The sequence below is a fragment of the Stegostoma tigrinum genome, chromosome 43, assembly GCF_030684315.1.
Source record: "Stegostoma tigrinum isolate sSteTig4 chromosome 43, sSteTig4.hap1, whole genome shotgun sequence".
NCBI lineage: Eukaryota > Metazoa > Chordata > Chondrichthyes > Orectolobiformes > Stegostomatidae > Stegostoma > Stegostoma tigrinum.
In genome coordinates, this window is record NC_081396.1 from 3,441,879 (window position 1) to 3,465,437 (window position 23,559).

Consider the following 23,559-nt stretch of genomic DNA (forward strand, 5'->3'; position numbering starts at 1 on the left):
AACGAGGTAAGGAATAGGAAGAGTATGCATCTAAATAAATGGTTACAGGGTTCATGTAGGAAGGAGGATTTCTATTATCTGAATAAGTGGATCATATTCTGGGGAAGGTGGGGCCTGTACAGAAAGGACGGGCTGGGCCTGAACTGGAAGGGCACAAATATCCTGGGAGGAAGAATTGCTCAAGTTGTACGGGATGGTTTAACCTAGATTGGCGGGGATCGGGAATGGGATATGTAATTCAGTGGACATGGTATTCAGCTTTCCAACAGACACAACAGGGAGTGAGTTTGTTAATAAAGATATACACTGGATGGAGGAAAAGTGCGGACACAGGTATGGTTTATGGTGTGCATACTTCAATGTTTGAAGTTTCAGAAATAAGGCGGATGAACTGAGAGCATGAGTCAGTACTTGAAAGTACGATGTTATGGCCAATAGAGAAAGTTGGGTCACTCAGGGGCAGGAATAATTTTTGGAAGTTCTGGGATTCAGATGCGAAAAAATAAATAGGGAGGCTGGTAAGAGAGGCTGAGGAATGGCATTGTTATTTTGGGCTGATATAGCAGCTGCTGAATGGCACTTGGAAAATGATACGTCTGCAGAAACAGAGATAACGGGAACTGCAGATGCTGGAAAGTCCGAGATAACAAAATGTGCAGCTGGACGAACACAGCAGGCCAAGCAGCATCTTAGGAGCACAAAAGGTGACTTTTTGCGCACTCATCATTCAGCCTGTGGATTAAGCCTTCAGACATATTGAGTGAAAGGTGGGCTTACATTAATGGGTCGCAAGTTATTGAAGCATTAACCTAAATGACTGCATGAAACAAAAACAGATATCAGTATTAAGCTGTACAAACTTGGGAAGATATAGCATTACTGATGACCCTTGATGAAAGAATTAAGCAAATTCAAGGTTTGTGCATATTCATTCAAGGTTTATTTACCGTTTCAGACAGCTTTTGTACCGAAAAGCCCATGTCAAAATCACCAAAAATGAACATAACGACTCGATGCCACATTGAGATGATAGTGCATGAGCTCTGAACTCTGAATTTTACGCTCATCGGTAACAGTAACCAGAGGAAAAAATAAGAAATGGGCTCAATGTAAAGGACAGGGAACAATTCTGAATTAGGAATGAAAAGAACAAAAACACAAATTGACTTCAAACAATTGGGAAGCAACAAAATTTTGCAACAATAATTATCTTGACGATATCAAACAAGGTAATTTGGAAAACTCATTGAATAGTTTCTGAGTTACACACTCATAAACTGAATTGATCACACTGCTAGTGTCAGCAAAAGGACAGATAGTATATTTGGATCCCAGTGGCCTCGATAAACATAAAATTTCTTCCAGGAAGTTCTATGACGTGGCAAATTCATTCACTTGACCTGAAAAAGAGTGATTGGGGAATTGTTTAAATATCGATGGTCAGGGCATTCAGGGTTTAATTTTAATTTAATGACACACTTTGAGATTTCACAAGCCACAATGGTCTGTTTGAAGCGTGAATGATTTCATTATTCTCACCTTTACCAGCGTGACAGCAGCACTATAGAAAATGCTCAGGAAGAACAAGGTGATGAATGCTGAAGCTGTTGCCCAGATGTTGCCGTTATCATCCTCAAAATCTTCAATCCAATTACGATCTATCGAATCTATGAGTATAAAACCGAGACAATGGATTTAGATTGTCCATTGGTCCAAATGACAAATCTTTCTCTCAATAATGTCATCAGGGACCATTACAATTTTTTCAAGCAGTCAGGTTGTTCTCAAATTTGTTTCTTGATTTCTGTCTCTTATTGAGTTAATTACTCTCAGGAATAACTTGCTAATACTAATTTCACATGTTCTTCCTTTGTTATCCATGTCTGAACATTTCGAAGCATTTTAGCATTTAAAATGTTCTTGGAGAGTATGATCATTGTTATCATTCCAGGTGTACTGTTTGGGAATGACTGTAGTAATTCGCTCATTATATTTTCAAAACAGGCTGTGGCAGCTGTTAAAGTTGAGTATTGTGGTCATCATTGGAGAAGAGTGCAAATGTGATGACTCATCTTCTTTATTTATATGCGTTCAATTGCTTGAAAAATCATGACCAAAATTTGGATTCAGAGTAAGATCTGTTGTTTTTTTATTTTTGTGAACTTTTCCTGTGTTTTTGCTTTATTGTTTGGGTATGTGGTGATGAGTGTCTCTCCCTTCACAGTTTTTCACGTTGAAGCTTATGCATAACTGAACATGTTCATGTCACCTTGGTGCTGATGTGTTCATTCACATCTTTGTGCATGTGTAGGTAAATTGTGTTCAGTTCAGAAGTGTAAGCCATAATATCTTAAGATGCCACTTCATTCGTTGATACCTATCTTTACTTTTTATTGATTTTGTGATTTTTATGTTGTGTCGTGCTAATGAAAATGTGTGTTAAAGTATCGATTTTTTCGAAACTCCCAGACTTAGATTATTTTCATGAGTGTACTCCATAAATGTGTTCCGTTAGTATATACCTTCATGTTTTGATTGATGTGTATATTTATGTGATAACGTGATTTCTTTGGCAATGCATCCTCACCCATCTCCCTGATACGATTTCTTGTGCGAATGCATGTGAATGTTCATTGTTGTGCCATTCCCGTTTTGTTGCCAATATCCCACTGTGTTTTGAACTTTGCACTTCGAAGTCGGCATTTGAGACTCATAAATTGTGTGTCTGCGTGACCGTGTTTCTGTGCTGATCAAATAGTTTAAAATTACGTAACTGAGCTGCATCTTTCTTCATATGGCTATCTTTTCTGCAAGTGGGGTAATAATGAGTTTAAAATTTATGTTGCTCTCATATATGTCTATTTGAGTGCACCTGTGGAAGGATACATCTGGGATCTTGTATGTGTGTTTATAAATGCATGTCCGTATGTATTATGGTGTGTGAATGGACATGCATTCATGAGCATTTGTGTGCTGAGGTGTGTCTACGTTTTTCGTGATTATGTGCAGTTATCACTGTTTATTTGGGTGTGTTCCTGCTATGCACTGGCCTTTGGTCTTTTTTAGTGAGAATGTACACGACAGCTCTGATATCATATGCAAGTATGCCTGCCTGTGTGTATCCATCCGTGACAGCTTATCTGTATGTGCATTTCTGTTTGCACACATGTTTGTCCCTTCAAGTGAGAGCTTGTATATACGTGTCTTTAGAGCGTTTGTGACTGTTTGTCTGAATCTGTGCTTGTTTAAGGTCTGAAAACAGACTGTTATTTTTTCCTTTTTGAGCTATTTTAATCGATTACCATTGATTACATCTGATCCAGATGATGTGGGGAACATTTCTCGCCGTTATGGGGAGATAAACACTTTGTTAGGGAGTTTTGAGAAGATTTATAGCTCAGGTTTTGGGTGGAAGTTTGCTCGCTGAGCTGGAAGATTCGTTTTCAGATGTTTCGTCACCATTCTAGGTAACATCATCAGTGAGCCTTCACTGAAGCGCAGGTGTTATGCCCTGCTATTTGTGTATGTGTTAGGTTTCCTTGGACATCACCAACCCAAGGAAACCTAAACACATAAATAGAAAGCGGGACATAACACCAGCGCTTCACCGGAGTCTCATGGTTGATGTTACCTAGAATGGTGATGAAACGTCTGAAAATGAACCTCCCAGCTCAGCGAGCAAACTTCCATCCATAAGCACTTTGTGATTGATGCAGGAATGTTGAATATAAAATATGTACAAGGCATGTGAAAGAAAGTGACATTCGGTGTTTGTATCCCAGAACTGAGTCCACGGGGTACAGGATTTTGATTCAAAAGTGTGGAAAATTTTTGGAATAATGACAGTTTAGCTTTGAATGATGCAGAACTAATTTTAACAAATGATTAATGGACCAAGCGTGTCCAACAGGCTTCAAAGGAAGTATGTTGTGTGGAAAATTTAAATCATTGGTTGTAAGGAAGAAGGTGATTGTTCCTGTAAGCTGCAAAATCACATTGCAGCGGGCGTACAACGTGAAAACTCGGCAAGGGGATTGAGCAGATAGTCTGTTAATTGTTATACTCTCTTCTCCCTCAGCTCGACAAGAAAAAAAAAACATTCTCCCTGTCATATTTCACATGAAAGTGAAGATAAATTGTGTCGACTGATGCACTGTTGCGAGATCCCTGGCAGTCTCCAGATAAAAATAGCATAAATTCAAATCATTCTGAACACTACATGCTTTTTGCCCAAAGCAGTACTATCTTGTTGGACTGTTCTTTTAGAGAATAATTTTAAATGTCTCTAACGTTTATATTCTCAGTTAGTGCAATGGAGCAGTTTAAAGCTGGCATGAAATTTACAGACATGGGACATTGAGGAATCAGGGAAATAAAAATCATAATTCGTGATGTTCATTTGCGATGAATTGGGCATTGCCAAATTTTGTCAAAGTGTGATTTAGGTTGGATTAGGTATTTTGCAGAATCCTGCGATTAGTGAACTTCATTCTGTCACTGAACAGGGCCGATCTGAGCAAGGACCATTAACTGTGCAAGCAAAGGTTATAGACGTGCTAACTGCCAACATCGACTGACAGGACAAAATATTTTTAAAAGTGGGAAACACAATCAATTAAACTGTTGTCAATTTACATCACAATTGGAGGAAAGAAAATGGTTTATTAATTTTATTTAATTCGTAAGTGTAACCTTGAGACTTTCATTGGCATGAATTTATGGTGTCCATGAGTGCAAGCGAAATATTCACAAAACTCGGTTTACCGCTGGATTTATCAACTGTTCTGTTGATGATCTTCAATGGAATCGCTTCATGCCCCACCACACAGGAGTAAGAAGCACCGCTGGCCCACTCCTCCGCAGCAATGGATAATAGGCTGTACAAGAAGAAGGAGGTGTTATCGCTCTCTGCCGTCACCTCGGTGTTCTTATAGTTAGTGGGATTAACGGGCTTGTCATTGGTTGTCCACTTGACAAAGATCTCTCGGGGCCTGAAACCTCTCACCAAACAGGTGAGCGAAACAAACTTCTGTGCGGAGACGTCTTCTGTCGTTGGCAGGAGGACAGAAACCGATGGCTCCAACGGATTTATCACTGCAGAATATTTGAAACAAATATTAATTACTTTTAAAAGTTCAAGAAGCAATATTGGAATTTCACCGAATATTCAAATATTCCATGTTTACGTTGGGATTTATTCATTTTCATTTTTTAAAGAAACAGAATGGTATTCATTCTATTCATTAAAAAAAAAACGTTTCGGTCAATCGTGGTCTCCATGTTATCAGCCCAGAAATAGGAAATTTCGTCCATTTGTCGTCACTGGTGTTTACATTACAAAACTCGAGGTCTCCTCCCAATTTGTTTGACTTATCACAACAGAACATCCTTGAGTTCAATTTGTTTTTATCAGTTACTTAGCTTTCTTGGCAGGAAATGATCTTTAATCCTCCCAGTGGTGTTACTTCATCACCAATCAAAGCATTCTAACAATTTAAGGTGTCTAAACTACAGATGGCATATTTTGTGCATTCATTTCTTCACTCACATTTCTCCTTGTGGATAGAGTGTCTCAGTGGAGTTGGTAGATACTGATTGTTCACCACGCATTCAAATGTATCCCCACTCAGCCAGGCTTCAGTAGAAATATCTAACTTGCTGATCACACCTTCCGAATGCTCTCCGGACTGGTCAACAATCTCTGATTTCAGAGTCTTCTTGTCGTGCATCCAGGTGAAGTTGGCTTCAAAATGAAGGTTGTACACAATGCAGGTTAACGTCACCGTCGCCTCCAGTAAGACCTGTTCGACTGGTGGCGGTAGTATTTTAGCTGTGTAATCATGGCACTCTGAAACTACATTGGAACAGAAGTCAGAATCAATGAAAAAATGCCTCTTGAGAAAGAAAACACCAGTATTCAGTCAATTGACTCCCACTTTGAAGAAATCACTTTCGAGAGGGCAACTTCGAACTGTTCCTGCAATGATATTTCCTTTTGTTCATATATTTTGATTTGTGAAAACATTGTTGATTACCTATGAGATGCCCTGTGTAATTACTACCAAAGAAAACCAGCTTTGCAACAAATGAATCCTGTGTAAATAAACAAAATCATCACTGGTACCACGATTTAACCCATGGACTAATTTCCTTTCAGATTTCTTGTCTCACTTCAGGCCAACTACTGATACTTTTGGCAAAACTAACCTCCAATCAAAATAATGAATTTATTCTTTTCCTTTCACAAGGCATGTGTGGAAATGCTGCTTGTCATGGTGGGTGCCAAATCAATTAACAATTTTAGCAAACCTGTAATCTAACTAGTTAGTTTCTTATTCCTCGTGTAATTATGGATATTTTCCGATGTTACAGAAGTATGGAGCTTCCACGGAAATTCTATTCAATGTAATTTAACGTAATGGAAATTAAGTTGCATTATTGGTGTGAGATCGTTCTCAAAAGTAGCTCGTGAAATATTATTCCTCGTGTGCCGAATTTGCAGAAGACCTTAAAAAGAGACAAAGAATACAGCCTTCGAAATAGAGTAGGACACTCGTCCACTCAAGACTTCCCTCCACTACGCCCTCTTCAGTGAGACATTGATTGGGCTCTACTTCCACTTTATTTAGGGAACGACAATCTTAAATTTCTTCACAGAAAAAAAAAGTCAAGTCGGGAGAGTTTAACATTGATGTGTAAACTCACCTGATATTTGCAGTGAAAAATTTCAACCTTCCACAACTCACTGCCTCAACATATCCATCCTGAAACAAGGCTAAAATACATTGGCTCTCATGCTGAGCCCATTCATTCCAATTGCGGCATTCCCAACAGCACAAATTGTCCTGTCATTGCCACTAATTACAGGAAACGCCTAAAACATGCTCGATAAGATCAAGTTTATAACTGTTAATCAAATTGTATCCTCAATTGGTCACTGTTTTAGTGCCATGATTAAAGTTAATGAGCCCTGTAACACGTTAAAAAAATCAAGAAAATGCTCCAGGTCAACAGGCAATTCCTAATCTTGGAACGAAATATTGAACACAATTTGCTTTATTTTCAAATAATAGTCACTTAATACCTTACCATGTCATCTTCTGACTTCAAACCAAAAGAGCATAACCAGAAGATTCATTCAGTCAAGTCTCCTCTGCCATTCAATCATGGCTGATATGTTTCTCAAATGCATTCTCCCGCCTTCTCCCAGTACTAAGCACCAGCCAATCGAACTCTATGTTAAATATTCCCAATGACGTGACCTCCACAGCCCTCTGGGGCAGTGAGATCCACAGAATAGTCACTCCCTGACTAAAGATATTCCTCCTTGGTCCAATTCTATCTGGTCATCCCTTTGACTTTGAGGCTGTGTCATCAGACCCTTGTCAAATTTTTAGTGAAAACATTTTCTCCACACCAAACCTATCCCAGTTTCTCAGTGCTTTCTAAGTTTAACCGAGGTCTGTTCTCGAGGGCTTCAAACCCCACAATTCCTTTATCCTTGAATCCATAACCAGCAGTGGATTCTGTATTCACACTACCTCTCCAAGTATTGTCAAACGACAAATGAATCCAATTAACGATCATGTGTCATCAAAATAGTGGAAAGCATGATTCTCTGATTTGAATTATGAGCAATGGTGATGGAAAACTCACAATGAAATGAGATACACCCTGCATGATCTCAGATTATGAACTGTCCCATGCTGTTTACTGACCTTGATACAGTAAGTGTATTGGATTTGCATCAGTGATCAGAATTAGGATTCTTTCTGTAGTAATGCATCTCTTACCCTGTGGCCCAGTGATGTTTTGACGTTGAATAAGCCCTTCATGGTCGACCTGACATGTATAGACTGCTCTGTTGAACCATTCACTATAAGGGACTCTCAGCTGACTGGTCGTTGAGAAGTTTCCGTTTGTTTCACACACGGCAGAAGTGAAGATACCAGATTTTACCTCTCCTCCATTCTTCAACCAAGTCACAGAGATTTGCTTTGGATTGAAGTCAAAGACTGAACAGACGATGGTTGCAACTTTTCTGTGCTCGATTTCTTCACTGGAACTCACAGTTACGAGAATAGTTGGATGGGCACTACCTTTACCTTTCGAAAACAGATCGTGTAAGTTATCTGATTTGAGAACACATATTGTCAGTTCTTCTCTTTCAATGCTCATTGCGGCTAATAGATACTTGATGAAACATTACAAGGATACTATTTATGCAGAATAGAGCAAAAGGTGTCATTCAGGCAGAAAGATCAGCAGGTTGATATCAAGGCCTAAAATTGGAAGAAACAACAAGTACTCAATGTGGAACGGAAATTACACATCAATCAAATCAAGGAAAGAATTCCAACGAGTTGAAGAGATAAATGAGGAAATTAAGCAGTTGACATCACAGAGATATGTTGAGAGAGGGGAACGGCACATTATGACTGGAGATACAGCCTTCAGGTGAGTCACAGAAAGTTATGAAACAGAGGTGGGAGGTGGAGGAGGTGATGGTTTCTGTCGTAATATCGAGCAGTATGCCTTCCGTAGTAATGAGGAACGAAATCGTCGATACCTCCTCAAATGAAGGCACATGAAAAGGACCAAAAAACCAAAATAAAGCAAAAAGCCTGCGAGGAGCGCAAGAAAGGCTCCTTGACAGGCCTGAGAGATATGAGTGCAGATACATCAGCAAATTGTCAGACAAGTGTCCATAAATAGGGTAATGATTGTAAGGATTGCGATTTCCCCAATGTAGGCTGGTCATGCATCGTTTCAAGTGTCCAGAAGGAACAGATTTGTGAAATTGAGCTTTTGAAAATAGTGCGTTGGAGGCTTTGCAAGCGAGGCTGAACGTGGACTTAACTTTAGGTAATGAGACTGAAAAAGTGCTTTATATATCAATGGAGAAGCATTTTGCAGAGATTGATCACAAATTCATTGGATTCAATATTGTTCTGCAAAGTGAGAGTAATAGGCCTGAACCCAAATTATGAAACATAAAAAGGTCAAACGTGTAATGATCGGGTACGATTTGACCAGAGTGAACTGAGAACGGACATTTAATAGTAAATGTGAGTTGGAACAGGAGGGTGCATTCAAGGAGGAAGTGCAAAGACTAAAAGGCTAACATGTATCAACAAAGAAAGGACATGTGATGAAAAATGAAGTGAGCCCTGGACATCCAAAGCCATACTGGATTATCTCAAGACATTCAAAAAAAGCTTATGGCATGCATCGAATGTTCAAAACAGTGGAAGCTCTCAAGACGTACAGAATATGCAAGAGCAAGTTTGAGAAGAGAAATTCAGAGAGAAACACAAAACATAAAATTCTGTTGGCACAATATTGTAAAATATGTTAAATAAAAAAAAGAGCTGAGGTACAAGTTGATTAATGACAGAAGGATAACAATGGAAACAATAGGGCTCATTAAGTGCAAGAGAAGTATTATTTGCCTGGATTAACAGCCCGTCGGTTCTATTATAAATGAATACATTGTGTCGCAGTTCACGATTAAAGTGAAGTTGCGGGTGTAGAAATCATGGAGAATAATTGTGATGTGTTTTAGGAAATCTGCATTAGATGAATGGATGTTCTGTGTTGTATTACGGTTTGGATGAAATGTACCCAGGGGTGTTGACAGAGGAAAAGGAGGAAATGGTTGAGCTGATGGCAATAATTTTGAAGCCATTTTTGGCCTCAGGGGATAGCCCAAATGGCTGTGGGTCAGTCAAAGTGGTATCACGGAGGAAAAGGGGGCAAAATATAAACCACAGAATCGGGGGCAGTCAAACTCGGCGCAGACGCAGGAAAAATGTTGGAAGCAATTCCAATAAACACAATTAATCTTCATTTGGAAGAGTTTAATTAAAAAAAAAACTTGTCAAATTTTATTGAGGTGTCGTCATCTCGAACGAACATGTAGGAATTTTTCAAAGATTGACAATATGGGTAGATGATAGCAAAACTAAGAGGCAATGGGATCTGAGGAAATTTGATTGCATCTAGAACTGGCTGAGTGTCAGGAATTGGAGAGTGATGGTCGTGGTGTGTTTTTGTGACTGGAGGTCGTTGCCTCGTGGTGGCCTGTGGGTTTCAGCATAAATATTGTTGCTGTTTGTGATGTCTACCAACAATTTAGGCTTTAATTTGGAAGATTTGACCAGAAGTCTCACAGATGGAACGAAAATTGTTGAGCCGGAAGTATTGACCTCAAAAATTGTGCAGCATAGGAGATTTGAAAAAGAAAAAGTTGACTCGATGGGCTGATCATGACAAATAGAAATCCTTCTGGGAAAGTGTGAGGTGATGCATGCATGCTGAAAAAAAGTAAGATTTGACATTGCAAGTAGTGGAATCCTGAGATGCGCGAGATTTCTGCATGCCTACCTCTTGCTTATCGCTCAGAGACTTGCCAAAAAGTCACAGAGTCGTAGATATGTACAGTTTGGGAACAGACACTTCGGTTTAACACGTCCATTGTGAACAGATATCCCAAATAATCTGACAACTTTTGCCAGCATTTGCCACATTTCCCTCTCAAGCCTTCCAGTTCTTGTACACATCCAGATAACTTTTGAATGTTGTAATTTTACTCCACCAGTTCCTCTGCCATCTCACGTGGTTCACATGTCTCCCTTTGGATGGCCCCTGTTAAATCTTTGCCTTCTCAACTTAAACCTTTGGCCTCTAAGCTTTGGACTCCCATATCCCAACGAAAACACATTGGCTGTGCACTATGTTCATATTCCTCACAGTTTTATAAACTTCTATCAGGTCTCTAGTCTTCGACTCTCCGGGGAAATTAACCCCATCTTATTCAGCCTTTCTCTGTAATTTAAATCATCCTCTCGTTTCGAGTGGAATGAATCATTCAGACAAGGTTGGAGTTGATGCTGAGTGCTTGAGAGTCATGTTGAAGCTGCAACCCTAACGATATCAGAAGCTTTGAGGCAAATACTTGCATTGTCAAATCAACAAGGCAATTGATCCTGTGTTAGTAAATTGTATCAGAATAGTTGTGTAGTTTTCTTAGATTGGCATTTAATAGATGGGACAAAGGTCATTCTCTCTTGTGCATTTATGATTCTGTGAAAAGTGCAAAGAATCATGCCCTATTCACATAAAGCACACACATCGGTTTACCTGGTTCCCACAACACTTACATGGCATTTCAGTGCTTGTGTCGGATCCGCTGTGTCGAACCTCACAGATAATTTTTTCGCATTTTGCCTCTGTTTCGGTGAGCACTAACTGACTGGTCAGGGTGTAAGTTCCCTTCTTGTTTCTCACCGATGGATATGTCTTAACTCCATTCGGAATCGGCTCCCCACCTTTCTTCCAGGTCACTTTGGTGGTGTCAGGAGAATAGTCCATCGCCAAACAACCAAAAATCACAGAGCTGTCAGTGCTGTGGTGCCCACAGGAGGCTAGTCCATAAAGTATCGGGGAAGACGGTGTCACTGGGAAAGAATGCCAGATTAAGCAAGTTAGACTCTGTTAATTCATAGAATCCTTACAGAGTGCAAACAGACCATTCAATCCAACACGTCTACACTGCCAGTCGGCACAGCATCCGATCCAGAACCATTTCCATCCCCAAAAATCCTGAATTTCACATGGCTAATCCACCAAGTGTGCATCCCTCTGGACACTGTGTGCAATTTTGAATGGTCATTTCAGCTCACCTGGACATCCTTGGACTGTGGGAGGGAATGGGAAAACCCTTTAGAAACATACGCAGATACGCTCAGAATGTGCAAATCTGGCACAGACAATTATTCGAGGTTGAAAGCGATCGCGGTGCTGATAGCAACGTACAATCAGCTTATTTTTGGTTCATGTTATTTGTTGTTCTGTTATTTCGATCTCCAGAAACACGCCTTATACCTTCACCATTATGTTATCACTAAGGAATAAGAACACTCCAAGCTCATCACAATTCAGTTTTGAAAGATTTTACCATTAAGAAGATTGACATTCATTTGGATTACAAGTGAATAGAGGAGACGTTAAACGAATTAAAACCAAAGCACTGTGTGTGTGTGTGTGTGTGTGTGTGTGTGTGTGAGAGAGAGAGAGAGAGAGAGACATAGTGAGAGGGTCAGAGAGACAGACAGATTTTCATTGTTCATTTACCAGGTCTACATTTCTCAATCATGAAAGTTGTGTGAATGATCAATTGCCTTGTCCCTTCTATGATTGCTCTTGTGGAAGGAAGTTCACTGCAATTGGTCATCTCATACTACCTCAGATTCGCCATGTGCCCAAAGAATTTAAAAGTGACTGATCCTCAGAAGTGACTGTATAAATTGTACTTACAGGATTACAATAAAACAATCAGAATAAAAAGATGAGTGAGGAATATGAAGAGTCTTTTATGACGTGCTGGGTTGCGAGACTTGGAGTGAACGCTTTCTGACTGATCCCTCCCTGACATGATACAAATTTGATGTGTCTGAAAGGATATTTGTTCTTTGCAAGCCAATAAATTTCAATTATTTCAACATTAAAGTAAAGTTTCCAGGGCAGTGGCCAACATTAGAGTAACGTTTCCAGGACAGATGTCAACACTGACTTCTGAGTCCATGAATTGCCTTGAATTGAGAAACGAAATGGGTGAGGCAGGGCCCTTCTTATCGTCTGATGCTGCCATGCCACAGAATCTTGACTGATAATTCAATGTTCTTCCTATTTGAAAACCAGTTGGAAGACATAGATAATATAATGTTTGCAGTGGCTGCGCTCATGGGAGAGACTTCAATGTGCATCACAATACAAGTAATGAAAGGCAAATTGCTGCCCAGTGTGAAACAAAAATTGGTCCACACATTCGTTGATTATACTTGTACCTGTGATTCGAAATTGCTGTCAACAGAAGCTACCTTTGCCCTTTGCTAATTATCGATGGGGATGTGTGTACCGTTGCTTTCTTCCAATTTTCATGACCTTACAAAGCACATATTTTCAGTTATGCTTGGACGGGAGTGGTAGGCCCAGAAATAACGTGAAAAAGCGGCGATATCGTTTAGCATAGAGAATCAATTTCAGTTGGTTGCGTTGTCTTTCATTTGCTGCCCCGTCCTTCTTAGTGGGAGAGGTCCTGGGCTCGAAATTTGCTGGGGATGGAGTCTGGCCGTGTTTCGAGAGTGGAACCAGCAGAGAACCAACAACGGTCCCACTGCATTCGAAGTAAAGGAGTGAATATTGCATTTGATAAATGGGATGCCAAACAAGTGCATTCCATCATGCTGAATGGTGCAAAGCTTCTTCAGCGCGACTGAAGCTTCACTCGTCCAGAAAAGTGAATAGTATCCCATCACACTTCTGTCTCGTGCCTTCTTGGTGAGTCGGCGTTTGGGGATAGCAGGTAAATTCCTTGCCGAAAATGTCTGGCCTCAGACCTTTTCTTGGTACCATATCATTTGCATCGTAAATCATATTCATTTTTATTTTAAATGACAGCCCACAGCATGTTGATGATGTGGGATTCATCAATGATAATAACATTAACAAGATAAGTATTTAAAGTCAGTCTTCTGAGAGATGGAATATATTGGGCACAAATGCGTTGTGAAACTTATTTTCCATTGTGAATGCAAGTCAGAATATTTATTCTCAGAAGAAGTTCATTGCAGCAGTGCCCAAAGGATCAGAGGACACGAGCTGTGAGTAGCTCTGTCATATTTGACCTCATGCCAATTATCTGGAAGCTTAAACTGATAACGGGCAATTATCCGAATGCTGGAGGCCTCTGCAAATAAGCGGTCCTCCATTGACAATCAGAGACTTTGGTGAACTATAGTCAGCTGCAAATTCCGCAGGAACGATTCAAAAAATTAACGTGTGCGCTTTAACTAACAAATTGACACCGAATTCACTGCAAAGCTCTAATTTCTCAGTCTGACATCCACTCCCTCTCATTCTGTCCTAGAACCTCCACTGATGTTGATCACCCCAACACTGTCACATCGCCATTCACTCTGGAATGCATGAGCGCATTCAAACAATACTACACATTCCAAGATAATCATTTACTCAGCTGGATATGTACTCTCGATTCCTTACAATCCATTCCCCTTCTGCCAATCTGCACATGGCCCATTTATATCTGACCCTGACAGTGCCTGTCACTATCGTGGGGATCCAACTCCCCAACACATGAGTTTAAGGCCTTGATCATTGAACACTCATCTTACCGAATCAAGCTGCGAACATTGCATCCCACCTCTCTTCTCATCCGTTGTTTCCTGCCTGCCACTTTGCTAAACTGTGAGGTTTACATTGTGTATGATGCCCTCCTGCCAATTCATTGCTGTGATCACCTACCACCCAAAACAGTCCCGCATACTGCTGACCTGTCAACTAGCCAGTCTGGCACTTGAGGCACCGACAATATTTCCACTAAAACGACCCCTCACTTTACAAGTACCACTCAGTCAAGCTGGTTCCTCGGAACCATAGTCATCTGCCTGGATTCTAAACTGCCCAGCTACATGCATGCCAGCTCATGCAGCAGCCACCCAATACATCAAAGCCGACCAGCTCACACTCTTTCCCCTCACTGTCTCACCACCTGAGAACATCAGGCATGCTCCATAATGTGGCCACAGAGTTATAGAGTCATGCAGTGTAGAAAACGCCCCTTCAGTCCAAATCACCAAGGCCGACAGCATTCACAAATTAAAGTAAACCCATTTGCCTACATTTGGTGCAAGTGTCTCCAAAGCTGTTCGTGGACTTGCCGAAATGTCTTTTCAATGTGATAGCTGTACCTGCATCTACTACTTCCTCTGCCAGTTCATTCCACACACCTACCACCCTCTGTTTGAAAAAGTTCCCCACGGGTCCCGTTTAAAGCTATCTCTGTTAACTTAAAACTATGGCATTTAGTTTTGATCTCCTCTGCAATGGAAAGAAAGAGTAACCTTTGCTATTCCCCTTTTCTATTTCCCTCATGATTATACAAACCTTTATAAAGCCACATATACCCTTTTATAAATCTTCTAAAGTCACGAAATTCAAAGAAACATCCAAAGCAAACAATCACTTTCCATCTCTCAAAACCTCAAGTCTCAGTTACATCCGGCAAATATTTTCTGTACTCTTTCTCAATTCGCAAGATTATTCATGCAGCAGGGCAACAAAACCTAAACACTGTACTCCAAAAGTGGCCTCATTAATGTCGGGATAATAAAATGTGAGCTGGATGAACACAGCAGGCCCAGCAGCATCTCAGGAGCACAAAAGCTGACGTTTTGGGCCTCGACCTTTCATCCCTGCTGTGTTCATCCAGCCTCACATTTTATTATCTTGGATTCTCCAGCATCTGCAGCTCCCATTATCACTCATTAATGTCGGGTACAGCCAATTGACTGTTGATTCTTATACTCAACGCTCGAAACAATGAACAAAAGCATGCCAAAAGCCTTCATCACTACTCTATCCGTGATACCTCTTGCAAGGAACGATGGACCTGATCCCGAACGTCCCTCTGTTTGACAACAATCCCCAGTGCCCGACAAGGAACTGTGTAATTCATGCGCTGGTTTGTCTCATCAAAATACAATACCACTCATTCATCTCAGTTGGACTCTATCTGTCATTCCTCAGCCAATTGATCCTGCTGATCAAGATCCCTTTGAACATTTAAAAAAAGCTCTTCATCGACCACGTTATGACCCATTTTGTTGACATCACAAACTTGCTGAACATTCATTGTTTTCAAGTTTCAATGCCGAATATTGTGTCTTGTTCATATTTTCCCTCATAACCACGCTTTCCTTTAACAATTTTTTGAAAAAAATCATGTTTTAGCCTCAATCACTTCCTTTGGCAGAATATTCAAGAGGTTCCCCACGCTCCAGGTGAACAGTAAACAAATGAGTAAAATTTTATGGGGTGTTAGGAAGACTGTTGCACTCAAGAAATATCATGATCTCATGAATGGACAAACATTCTTAATGTGCCAAGAGACCTTCATCGGCCTCTAATCAGTATCCTCACATTTTCTCTCGGCAGCACGTCCCAAAACTGTTGACGTTGAGGACACCGGACGGAGAGGAAAGCAAGTGCTTCACTTGAAACTTCACCTCCAAATCACAGTTGGTTTCACTTGCAAATATTTCTCTGTCCCTTTCCTATTTCAGGACCACAGTTATTAAAATCACTTTCTAACAGCACTGTAGACCTACAAATGCCACTTGAATCGTAGCAATTCAAGTCGGCTGGTGCTTACAAAGTTCGGAAGGAGATGTAAGAGTTCTGACACTTCCAGGTAAGTCTAGAGACACAAATAACTATTCGACGGATTGAAATATATTTGAGGGACTTGTTGAGTGCCCATTCAGGGACCACGTGCCAAACAGCATCCTTCTGTGTTAATCCGCTATGTTTTCACTGAATTAACAGAACTGTCGCTACATTATTTAATGGAAATGAAGGTTTCCTCATTTTAAACATCGTAACCATATGTTAATATTGCCTGGAATAACGAAATATCGTGTTTCATTAAAATGGTCTGACGAACTTGATTGTGCTGTTTGAACTGGAAATTGTCAGAGATTTAAAGTTGATTCTCATCATACTATTTGTCCTGAAACCACGGCTGCAGATTGGGTTACTCACTTTCAATGATTATCTGATACTAAATATCACTGAACATTCTTAATTTACTATAACACATTTTCTCGATGAACATCTGAAGTTGTTCCACTGACCTCGAGCATGTTTTTACCGAAAAATCAAAACAAACTGAATGTGAGAAGCCTGAAATAAAACCAGAAATTACTGAAGAATCTCAGCCGGTCTGATAAATTCAGAGGAGAGAAAATGCAAAGATAATTTTTCGAGCACTCTTTAGCAAATTATGTTCATGTTTCCTAGTATGGGAACAAACATCAATTCAGTTCGGCTTTGAGTAAGTTTGTTTGGCTTCTGCTGGAAAACGGATGCTTCCGAGACGTAATGGACAAACTGAGGTACAAACGAAAGGTTGTCTGAAAATCTGCCACCATTTGCTCTCAGTGTTGGATTCAGCGGAAAATTCATCCTCCTGAACAGTCAAACTATTCTGATTAGGTACTTTGTTGGTTTGATAAAAAATAAAACAGGCTCAACATTGTCACCTCAAGTATTCTTTGGGGGTCTATTCATACGAGGATTTTTAAATTAATATTATTGATAGATGATTAAGTCAACAACTGGAATTTCTGTTGGGAGTAACTGAATTAACCCCACTCGTATCACCCAAATCCCAAGAGCAAATATTGCTTTTATTTAAATTAAATCGATCTCCCCCAACGCCCCACCCAATCCCAGCTGCTGTTTAGACAGGTTTTGAATCAGGACTCTATTTCTGAAATTCTGAAAACACCGACAGAAATTACAGTGTTTTTTCTTCTCCGATTTAACCCATTCAGCGGTGGTATTATGTACCTCTGAAACAGATTGGAATTGAACACGGGCCACATATCTCAAATTCAGGGTCACCACCACTGCACTGCAAGAGACCAGAATATAAAAGCTCGACACTATCTCGGACAATAGAGCCCACTTGTTTGACAGTACATAAACAATGTTATCTATTAACTCCTTTCAGCAACCAGGCATAGTTATAGAGTCTTTTCACGAATTTCAAAAATTATTCTAACGCTCTTTGATAGTCCTTCTGAATTAGACAATTTCGACAAGAACTACTGGAATAAAACTGAAATAAACTGGAATTGCATTTCGATCAATACAGTGTCACTAGATTTTAACCTTGGGGAAGTCCCTTTCCAACAGAATCATGGGTGTTACTGCACCAGACTATCCGCTATAACTTAATAAAGAAAAATATTTTGAAGTGTACTTTTATCGTTAACAGTCGCACGAACAGCCCACGATAGCTACTCCAAGAAGAAGATGCAAAATAAATTCTGATTCTACGTTGTGCCACCTAACTTGTCACGGAAAGCTGAGTGAGGAATAAAATTTACAACACGCTATTTCCACTGCCTCACTCAATCAATCATTTCACTCAATCAAAAAGCTCCCAAGGCAGACAAATTATTGCTAAAAATCGATTTCAAAAATCCTGCAGTAATTTCAGAATTTTTTGCTCTGATTTTAGCGATTTGGTCAGGGTTTTCATTTCTGAGGCGCCAATCAAATGTTATTTTACCGGCAGATCAAAGCATTTTTGAAGCAATAGATGAAATTCAACTGCTTCAAATACAGCAGACTGAACCAGACAATTTACAACGTTCAAGACCACAGATTCACTGTAATTTAACTTTCATAAAACAAACTAGTCAGAGGTAAGCAAAAATGTCAATGGGAATACATTCAAATAGACCAGAGAATACATTCTCCTTTAATAAACTTCATAAATCATCATGATAAACCAAATTTTGAGGTGAGAAATTTCACTAATTTAAGCAAAGCTCAAGAGGAAATAGAAAATGTTCGAAATTAATTTTACGTATTCTTAAAAGATTTCTTTAAATTTGGAGATTTTGCACGCACTATACAAAATCAATTTGCACAATATTGTGGAAAACAATTTCTGTTGAATAACTTAAGGTAAATATTTCCTGTCAGGGTTGCTTTGCAACGGATATTTAGTTTTCTTATGAACTGATTTGCAATGAATGAGAAGTCTTTAACATGTATGAATTTAGAATATGTTTCTGCCGGGAGTTGCCTACTTTACCTGATGTCGAAATAAATGATCATCACACTTTCCTAATATGAACAATATTCTTCAGATGGCTAAGTTGCATCAGTTGGTCAAGTATATTCATTGAAGTAAATATTACTCAATTTTATTGCTTGAAATATACAATGTGTTCTAATCCACTGCAGTTAATTCTTCTGCAAAATGGTAAACTCTTCAGATGCCCCAACGCATTGATATATAACACATTCTCTGCATTTGCAGCAAGTGTTCACAAGATGAGTTCATGCTTGGACAATTTTAATTCATACGAACTCTAACCTTGGCCACATAATCCCTGACATCAGTTGTGTCCAAACGAGTGACTTTTGAGTTGATGTGACGTTGTAAAACGAAACTCTACATATTTACACAACCTGAATTGGGAAAACATAGAACACCGTGCCAATTATTTCGCTCAGTTAAAATTTGTTTTTATTCCCACAAACATAGCTTAATCAGGGATATAACAATTAATTAAAACAAGTTGTTTGTGAAATGATCAAAATAGTGAATTAGATCTGTTCTTCATCCAAGGGTTTGGAAGAATTAATGATTAGCCTTTGCCAATTAACTTTTCCAGCCATAAAATCTTGTTTGTAATATATGGCGGAATTGAAAGATGATTGTTGATCAACTTTATGGCATTTTTGTTCAACATCAATAATGAATAGAACAGTATATTATTGAAATTCTGTTCGTCTTTCTCTGTGACTTGTAAACTATGCAAGGAAAGATCTTACGATTTAAACAGCTGATTGCAAAGCATGGAATAGGTTATACTGCAACTATTACATATCAGTAAAAAGTGTTCCACAGGTTATCTGTTTTTCCTCAATTTCCAAACCTTTGCCATCTGCCTTTCACCTAATATTTGGCTTCAGGAAATTTCAACTCAAATGCGGATTGCATTAGATTGGGAAACTGGAGAGTTCCATTTCGACAACCATGTAAACAATGCGAATTTGATGTAGAAATCAGAAATCGCTTCACAAATATTACGACTTTGATGCCCCCAAGCATTTTCTCTTTTCAATAGAAGAAAAATAGCCAAATCACAACATTAAGGGAGAGGCGTGTGTTTGCAGCAGAAATAGCTCCGCAGGCATTTTCAGCAGAATTGTAACATCACAGAAGAAATCTCAAATTGGGATCCATAAAAGCTGCTCACCATTAACCAGCTAATCATTAATTTATATACAAATAAGAAGCCAGAGCAGCAGCCTTGATTGCAAGGTGACTTGTGTAACAATACATAAAGCAAAGCACATTTTTAAAATAAAATTTGAGCTGTATTTCAATTTATTTAAACCTGTTTATCAAGTCTGTCATGTAAATTGTGAGCACTGCGCAGCAGAGCAGCTAGATTCATCTATCGATTCATGACTTGAATGTCAAAACAAGATTAGTTTAATGAACGCATATTAGCACATTTTCATTGTGCATTATATTAACGTTATTCTCAGTTGTGAACGTTGATCAATTCGACATTTTAAGATGTAAGTTCCAGATTGCATTTATCTGAGGCTAGTAAGAACAGATTTTACTTATTTTACATTTAGACTGATTTAAAATAATCAATACACTAAAATATCGAGGTGTCGAGCAGGATGAACACAGCAGGCGAAGAAGCATCATAGGAGCAGTACCGCTGATGTTACGGGCCAAGACCCTTCTTCAGAAATTTGAAGAAGGGTTCAGGCCAGACACATCCGCTTTCCTGCTCCTATGCTGCTGCTTGGCCTGCTGTGTTTATCCAGCTCTGCACCTTGTTATCTCAGATTGCCCAGTATCTGCAGTTCCTACTATCTCTGACTGCACTAAATGTTGTTTTTATATGCCTTGAACCTTCCGTTTGTCGATGTTAAGTCTGTTTTCAGACAGTTGCAAATGGATATAATGATTTCAATCAACCAATGGCGCCAAATAAGTTCAACAAAAGCAGAAAAGATGCAGGAAAAGCAAAGCACTTCGCAAATTTTAGTAATTAAATGTAATCCAAGTGGACAACATTATCAACAGGGAAATAAAGAAAGCACCAATTACAGAAAATCATGAAACCCATTTAAAACCCAGCTCTATTCCACAAAGTTAATGAAAATCCCAACTACTCAATTCAACAGAGTCAAGTAAAACAGAATCAGAATTCAACATACTCAAAACAACAAATTCAACCGAAAGAGAAACAGAATGCAATCAAATTAATTCAACAAAATCGAATAAAACAAATTCAGAATCTGAACAACTCAAGTCAAAAGAATAAAGTAAAACAAACTCAGAATACAATCAGCTGAAATCAACTGACTGAAATTATTGACAATCATTTTAGTTGTTCAAACCTATCAACTCAAATCAACAGAATGAAATGTCAAGAGAGAATCTAACGTGTTTATCATCAAGAAAATTAACATTCTAAACCACAAAGTACAAGCACAACACAAATATCACATGTAGGAGAAATATATTGAAGAAATTGACAATAATGTTTTAGCACATTTTGTCAATGTTTGTTTTTGAACATTTTTAAATTCGTAAAGCTTGTTCTCACTGGCATTAATCATTGTTTAAACGTTGTATTGTTTCAGGCACTTTTTTTTCAATTAACCCAGCTAAACTCTATTGCCATCTGATAAAAATGAGAGAGCCGCCGAAGAACTGAATCACTCACCAGCACTTTGGTTATTTGCCTGGACTTAAATGAATTTTATAATTACGATGGAGAAAATACAATTGGAACAAAACTAAACTCAGGACAGAATCCGTGTATCATTTGAATCATGAATTAATCAAATGAATAGACAGTTAACAAACATAACGGTTGATAGGAACATTCAGGTTTCTTACCTGAAGTCACAGTCACCATGGTTCCTTGTCCCCAGTAATCGAAGTAGTCACAATGTTACATTCCATGGACTGGGTCACACAGTAACTGTCTCTGCACAAAACAAGCAAAAACTGTCATTATTTTAAATCATCATAACTTGAGCCAAAATAAAATAACAACAAATCTTCATTACGTTATAATTGTGCAAATGGAGTCTGCTCATTCTTGATAACAGATTCTAATATTGTACACTCCTAAGAATAACACATGAAGTGATTGTCAATATCACCAACTAATTATCAATAATTATCGCCGTTTTTACAAATTCAACCGTGGTATTCGATAATATCCCACAGAACTGATACTGAACTGAACATTCAGATAGTTTGTAAAAAGTAATTACTGACCAAGTTCCTAACAATGAGAGATGAACGTGTTTATGTATTGATCATATTGGCTGTGCTACCCCAGTAGGTCACTGTGAGATGCATGATATCAAATACTATGGTGGGCTGTATACCATAAAATGCAGATACCCATGTTCACTGAATCCTAAATAAAAAGAACTGGTTCAGGCTCCTCTAAAAATGATGCAGTGCAAAAGTTTAGATTTTACTTCCCATTGTATTTTTAAAGGTGCTTGCAATATAATTTCATGTTTGGTGTATGTTTAACGTGTTGGTCTATCGGAAGAAAGTAGAAGAATTCTGTTCATTCATACAAATGAGCTTTATTGGTCTGCATTTTAATTAAGTCTGATATTATTTGTCCCTCCTGCTATGGTCGTAGTCGCCAATTTGAACGAAACACTTGCCAGTGGTTTCTGAACGACGATGCCATTGTTCACATCACTGTGACCCACTGTCGTATCACAGTGATGTAAACCTGCACAGAAGCTGCCTCATTGTTTGTTCCATATTCTGCCTCAATTTTAATGTGGAATAGAGATTTAGTACTGATCATTGAGGAATGAATGCCATAACTTGCATAATGCAATTAGCAGAGATTTCATGAGGATACAGATGAAATCAAATCAGCATAATGTTCAAGTCTTTCATTTATGGAACTATTAGCAGTACGTACGCCATGCCTAATACTTCAGACTTTATTTTATTGCTTGTTTTGTAAGTTTTAATTGTTCATTTCCGCTGTAATAGTTTTGTCAGAAGGATTTTGAGGTCTACGTCGCATTATAGTTGTGAATGTCACATTGAAGACAAGTACTCACGATTAGTTTACAGTTGTATCTGCAAAGTGTCTCCTCGTGCTGTTTGTGTACATGTCCAGCCGTTGTTCCTCACTCTGTGGTCTCTTGCACAGTAGTAGATGGCGGTGTCCTCGAACTTCAGGCTCTTCATGTCCAACGCGAAGATGTTGTTTGAAGTGTCTTTGGACGCACTAAATCGATCTTTAATCGCTGGCGCATAGTAATTGTCCGATGAAGTATAGTAGCTAACCAACCACTCCAGACCCTGTCCAGGAACCTGCCGGACCCAAGCCATATAGTAGCTGCCAAGATTGAACCCGCTGGTTTCACAGGTCAGTGTCAGGGAGCCTCCAGGTTGGCTGTTCCCTGCCTCTGGCTGAGTCAAAGTAACCTCCGACTGGACACCTTCAAAAAGAAAATAAAATATGACAAGTTTTACTGATGAAATGATTTGTACATCTTTTACATTCCAGGACTAGGTGAACACGTGAAAGATAACACACAGAAACTTGGAGAAAAAAAAGTACTCACAGGATAAGAAAGTCAGAAACAAACTGAGAAAAATCGTCGACGTTGTCATTCTGGTAACTTGGGAGAAAAGGTTCTGTCAAGAATTTTTTAACCACACCCCAAATCAAGGAGTGTTGAATGAAGGTGCAGTGACCAGAATTTATATGCTTATCAGAGGTGGCAGGTTTTGAGGCTCCGCCTGTTGGCTGGAGGCTGTGACCAGATCTTCGTACCACCTACCACAGCCCTCACAGATGGTGCTGATATATTTACATGAGTTTATTGTTAAGCATGGGCATCTTTCCATCTTGGGATATTTGTTCG

General features: G+C 39.1%; 1 pseudogene; it reads right to left on the reverse strand.

The window, feature by feature from the left end:
- Positions 1–941: 941 nt before the first annotated feature.
- Positions 942–23,386, reverse strand: LOC125449144 (Ig heavy chain C region, membrane-bound form-like; annotated as a pseudogene).
- Between the last annotated feature and the right edge of the window lie 173 nt (positions 23,387–23,559).